This window comes from Mixophyes fleayi, chromosome 3, assembly GCF_038048845.1.
Source record: "Mixophyes fleayi isolate aMixFle1 chromosome 3, aMixFle1.hap1, whole genome shotgun sequence".
Classification (NCBI taxonomy): Eukaryota; Metazoa; Chordata; class Amphibia; order Anura; family Limnodynastidae; genus Mixophyes; species Mixophyes fleayi.
The window spans coordinates 259,392,243-259,398,606 of record NC_134404.1 but is presented as its reverse complement, the minus strand read 5'-3'; positions in this window follow the sequence as shown (position 1 = coordinate 259,398,606).

The window sequence follows — 6,364 nt, the reverse complement described above, 5'->3', positions numbered from 1 at the left end:
GATATCGTGTGAGTGTGTATAGTGACACAATGATCTAAAGTTTTGGGACAACTTTAGATCATTGTGTCACTATACACACTCACACGATATCTGACCAAACGGTGCCGATCATCGTATCATTTGGTTGGTCGTACTGTTTAATATTTTCCTACCAACCACCGACTGATCGTGTAGTGTGTATACACTCATGCTCACGATCTCCATAGAGCTTACAGAGTTGCGTTCTTTTCAGCTGATGCTAGCGATGAATGTCCCGGTGAATAAATGTAGAAAGTGCAGTAGAAGGAATAATTCATTTGTTTGTCCTGAGACAGAATGTTTTGTTTCAGAGACACAGAAGCTAACGAAATTCATTATGACGTGGATATCTATAACAAGGCGGTTTTAATCAGTGTGACAATAATGAATGAATGAATATTGTGTTGTCATTCTCTGAAGACTAGAGGACCAGATGAAGAGCACATATCTGAAGGTAAATCGTCAGTGTGTACGCATGAATCATCAGACTGATTGGATTTTCAGTCATAGGTTCAATAATTTGAGATAACGTCGGTCGGAGAATTCTTCAGTGTGTACCTAGCCTAAGCCTGTTGGTAGATCCAAATATAATAATGTTAAGGTGCCTGTTACCCTGGAGCAGAGGTCTAATCAAATCGGACAAAGTATATGTGAGATTTGAAGCTTTATTTTGCCCAGGGGTTGTATTTTATATGCGGTAAAAGAGCTTACTTATAGCTATACGCAGGCACAAATGGGACATGTTATTTAGGCCATTATATCTGCCATATTAATAAAACAAGAATGATCTGGAAGCCCTATAAATACACATGAGTGTTAAATGCATAGACAACAAAAAGCCTAAAAGACCAGGAATGAACGATTTTATTTGGCTTGTTCCCACATGTAGGTGTAGGCTTATTATCAGACAGATTACAAAAATATTCAGGAATACTAAGTAAATTTGTTAATGAGACCCAAAATTATTTATTAAAATGAATTAATGAGTCCAGATTAGGTAGGTAGCCTTGCAAAATAGGGAAGCTCTTTATATCTTGTTAGATATGTGTATGTGCTATGGTGGGCCAAGAATGTTGTACTTATGGATCAGATAATCATGACATTGTACAAGCCCATTAGACGAAATTAGCAAAACACACAAAAACAAATTAGGAACATCAAAGGAGATTGCTGGGACCCTTTTGTGAAAATTGGAAACTTGTGATTAGTGGATTTTTATAACACTTTGTAATTGCATTAAAAATCTGTCTGTTTATTTTCCCGAATCCCCAAATATGCGCATTGGAGACTTCAATAATGTTATGGATAAGGAATTGGATAGGTTGCTTGAGCACCAATCTGGGTGTTACTGGTAATTTAAACATTTAATGACCACACTGGGCTTTGTGGATGTGTGTGAGGAGTCAATTTTTTTCTCATTCTCACTTATATTTAATTTTTTAAGCAACATAATTCTCACATTTTTATTTTGTGGGTGAGGCCCACATTACCATGTAATGTATCTGATGGCATGCACTGCTCATTCACCTATCTTAATCCGCTTTGCACTGCAGAATTTACAGCGCTACACCCTCAGCTCTCACCTCCTGAAATATTAACCTCTATAAACATAACAAACTCCTTTCCTATGCAACATGATAAAGCAACATTAATTATAAACCTCTATAACCAACTCCATAATAGCCTACATGTATAATTTTCAGTGGCTGACATGGGAGACTACCTGAGAAGAATCTGTGCATCTTGCTTACTATTATTTGTGAATCTGTGTGATTTTTGGCAAGTATTTATGTATACCAGGATACAGATAGCTTTAGTGTGTGCTTTACATAATAATACACACAGGAACACAAAGTTGTGTATCTCTGTCTCTCTCTGTCGCAAATTTAACATCTTCAGCTCTTGTCCTATTATCATATTTAAACAAATAAAGAAGCCATATACATGGGGACATTCATTATTTATTGATCAAGGGGGTAAAATTATTTTTTTAGGTAACTTTTGCCTTCTTAAGTGAATTGTAAATAAATTTTGCTTCCTTAATCCATAAATAATGATTGTCATCCATAATTCATATGTCAATGGTACCTCTTATGTTCTGAATGGCAAGATAGCTCAATCTCACCTCTTAAAACCACCTCTTTTTCTTCTGGCTCTTTTTCTGTCACTTACTGCAGCAGCTTGTTAAACAGCTTAGTAAATCTTATATTTTGCATTTTTGTCATGTTAAAAATCAGGATGGCAATTTGTAATGTGGCGGATGCCATGAACAATAGGGCGAACATCTCAGCAGTAGGAAAACAAATGTGACAAAAGGATGCCTGTCTAAAAGAGCAGACAGGCATTTAGCTGGTCATTTGTACAGTACTTCATCACCTCAAGTTAAAGAGATATGGATGGAGGACATATGTGTGACAAAATAAAATTAAAAAGTCTGATTTAACTTACAAGTAGTTATAAAGACACATTTTTCACAGCAAGCAGCTATAACAAGTGGCCTCGCTATCCACGATGGATCACTTTGTCCTGTTAATAGCTGCGTCCCAGCTGTTGCACCTGGCAGCCAGAGGTCATCTCCGACCCCAACATCCCGTCCGGTGCCAGGGCAACCAAGACACATTCTCCCTTACCACCAAGCCTAGCAAGCTGCTTGGCGCGCGGGTGCAGTTTAGTGTAATTAATCAACAGCCCCTTGAGGCTGATTACCGCAGTTCAGGTCCTGCATTCTGATTGGGCCACTTCTGTACTTAAGGCAGGGGAGGCTTAGTCTTTCTGCCAGTTGTAGCTTCTGTGCACCACACTTGCAGACCAGCTCCAAGTTAACTTGTGTATATTCTGCCCAAAATCTGACTGATCTTTGTTGTGACCCTTGGCTTATTTTGGACCCTGCTTGTTTGCCGATTGCCCTGAACTCTGCCTGTACACTGGACTTTCCTTGCTTGCAACCTGACCTTCGGCCTGCCTCAGACTATTATATTTGCTTTGGACCCATTGGACCATTCCTGGATTGTCTCCTGTTTTCCGGTTTCTCCTCTTACCACCTGTACTACGCTATCTGAACATAAGCTCTTACTATGCAATAGTTAAGACCTGGGGGCATCCAAGTACCTGCAAACATAACAAGCTCTACAGGAAAGGCGGCTGCTATAGGTTAAAACCTCTATTACCTTGTGACAGGATGAACCGCCTATGCCACCCTGTCTGTTGCTGCTGGGACCTGGCTGGGCTTACTTTGCCACCATTCCCTTTCATTATCCCAAATGCGCCCTCTTGCCACAGTAGAAGGGGTTTACAATGCTGCCGCCACCACACCTTTATGGCTCTCATAACCACGTTCCTTCTGGGTAACTGTCACTGCTAGTGTACTCCTGTGCTGGTACACTAGGGCTGGTAACTCCGGACCTTTTACTATGGATCCCGGTTGCTGTGGATGGATCCTCCCTGGCCTATCACACTGACTAGAGCTGCATGGATAGCAGGCAGAGCGGTGGTACTGGAAAAGCTTGGGTCCAAACCTCAGACAGCCGGAGAACGGATTAGATTTTAGGGTCTAATCGGCAGGTCACAGGATTACAGCAATATTGAAGAAGTTGTCAAGCAGGGTCTTGAAGCAGAGTGATGTTTATTGCTCAAGTGTCCTGACAAGGACAGTTCCACTGATTTAAGGTATCAGGGGTTAGGTCAGATGGAACATCAGAACGATACATTTCAGTGTACAAGTCAGTGCATTTATACAGATTTGGACACAGGCTATTTTTAGACTCAGGATGTAACGCCGTTTACCAAAACATGGATTTAAATGCATAGCAAAGCCACTAATATTTATACTTGGCTATGAAATTCTTTAAAACCTAGCTGTGATTTCCTGCATCTTATTTCAGAGGCAAGAGACCCACTAGCAAGTCAAAAGGTCTGACTGGCATGAATACTTCAGACAGTCACCGAATACACATTCCCACAGAACAAGAAAAAGACCCAAAGCAAGCCAATTCCCCACATCACAATACACCAAAGGCTTGATAAACACAGGCTCACTGTATCAGATATATACATTAGAAATAAGGTATTTCCTTTAGCAAGGGTAAACAGGGAAAAAAAAAATTCTGCCCTGGTCTCAGAGATAACGATTACCTATCTCACAATATACACAGTATCAAAAAATAAGTGCATTGGCAATTATATAAATAAGCGGTCTGCGCTATTTGCTTTAAATAAATTTATACCAAAAGTTATTTATCAATGATCCAGTCACATACGTGTTCTAGGAATTAATGTCAGAACTGTTATCCATAAGATTATAACCGGCTGTTAAAATATTTTGAGTGTCTCACTTAGATGGACCCCAGCCAAACTAGTTCAAGCCCTACCCAGGTTTTGGCTGGCCAGATCCAGACCCAACCTGAAGTGGCTCAAGAGCTTTCACTCTGTTTGTCGGCACTGGAAGAGGCCTCTAAATCATTCCAGGACACCCTGGCACCAGAGATGGAACCCAAGTTAAATCTTCTGGATCGCTTTTCCAGAGACCGAAGGCTCATCTGCAACTTCGAGGAGAGTTGCAAGCTATACGTTCGCTTGTGACCCCGCTCTTCAGGATCTGAGCAGAAAAGAGTGGTGATAGTTATCTCTCTTCTCCAGGGTGACACTCAGTCCTCGGCCTTCAGTCTGGGTCCAAGCAGTCCCACGCTCCAATCTGTTTTGTTATATGATTATCCTGATCAGGTCACTTCCCCAAAACACATCTGAGATCCCATAAACAAGCATGGCAAATGACAGAGGAGTACTGCGCTGAGTTCCGGCACTGGTCCACAGACAGTGAATGGAATGATCCAGCTCTCTGCAGCCAGTTATGCCTAGGTCTCTCAGATAAGATTAAAGATTCTCTGTTACAATACCCCGCTCTAACCTCTCTGGAGAATCTCATGCAGCTTGCCATCAAAATTGATAGGCGAATTAAGGAGAGGAATATGAGAAAGGAATCTCCATCCTCCTTTGCACCTTCTGACCCTTTTCTTGCTCTTGAAGTTACTGCAGAACCTATACAGTTGGGGGCATACTGATTTTCCCCTGAAGAAAGGTCCAGAAGACGCTCCCTGGGTCTCTGCCTGTAGTGTGGCATCAAGGGGCACCTCCTCTGCTCTTGCCCCAACAAGGTGGGAAAAAGACTAGGCCTAGTGAATGAGGCAGAAATTCATCTAACCCTTCAAATAGTCACCTCCAAAAATTTGTTATTGGTCCGAGCTGAAATTTCTTTCAATGGACATTCAGTTCCTGTCTTTGCCTTCCTTGATAGTGGGGCTGCTGGAAATTTATTTTACCTAGAATTAGCTAATATTTTGGGCATCCAGCCCATCCACGTGGAGTCAGTTATTACAATTTATGTTCTGGATGGAAATCCTTCGACGGGTGGCAGGATTCTTTTTAGGATGCCCCCCACTACAACCCTCCATTTAGAAACCCTCTAATTGACTGGTGTAAGAGGGAGATTATTCAGTGCAGTTCCTCATGTTTATCCTCTTGCTTGACCCTTCCTCTCTGGGTCATACAGGCCTGTCCTGAACTGCTACCTTAGCCTTACTGAGACTTTCAGAATGTCTTTTTTAAGGAAGAAGCGAATACCCTTCCTCCTCATCAAGAGTATGATTTCACCATTAACCTGGTTAACTCTCTCCATTCCGGAAAACAAAGCTTTGAAATCATACGTGGAGGAGGAATTACAAAAAGGCTCTACTAGGCCTTCAAATTCATCTGGGATCTTGCTTGTATCCAAAAAGGATGGAAGCCTGAGAACATCTATTGACTACCAATAACTTAATAAAATAACTATCAAAGACACCTACCCTCCTTCTCTCATCTCTGTCATCTTTGATCAGCTTAAAGAGGCCAAGATCTTTACCAATATAGATGTTCGTGGAGCCTGCAATCTAATCCACATCAGAAAGGTTGACGAGTGGAAGATTGCCTTCAGCACGCAGAGAGGCCACTATGAATACCTGGTCTTGCCATTTGGCCTCAGCAATACACCAGCCGTCTTCCATTACTTAATCAACAACATTCTTCGCGAGTTTATGGGTACTTTTATCGTTGTCTATCTTGACAATATTTTTATTTATTCTCAGTCCCTGGCTCACTATTCATTTTCCCTGAAGAAGCCCCCATTGGGGTGAAACGCGTAGGAATAGCATATTGACACATTGTTTGAACTTAACATTATCGCCGCTGGTCCTACCGCGCATGCGCGGACCCTGAGATTGTCTTTCCGGCCTTTTGTGAGGATTACACTACGTCTAGGAGCGGGATCGCTACCTGGGTGATAGACTCTACAACAGAAAGTAACAGCCTCTCACTG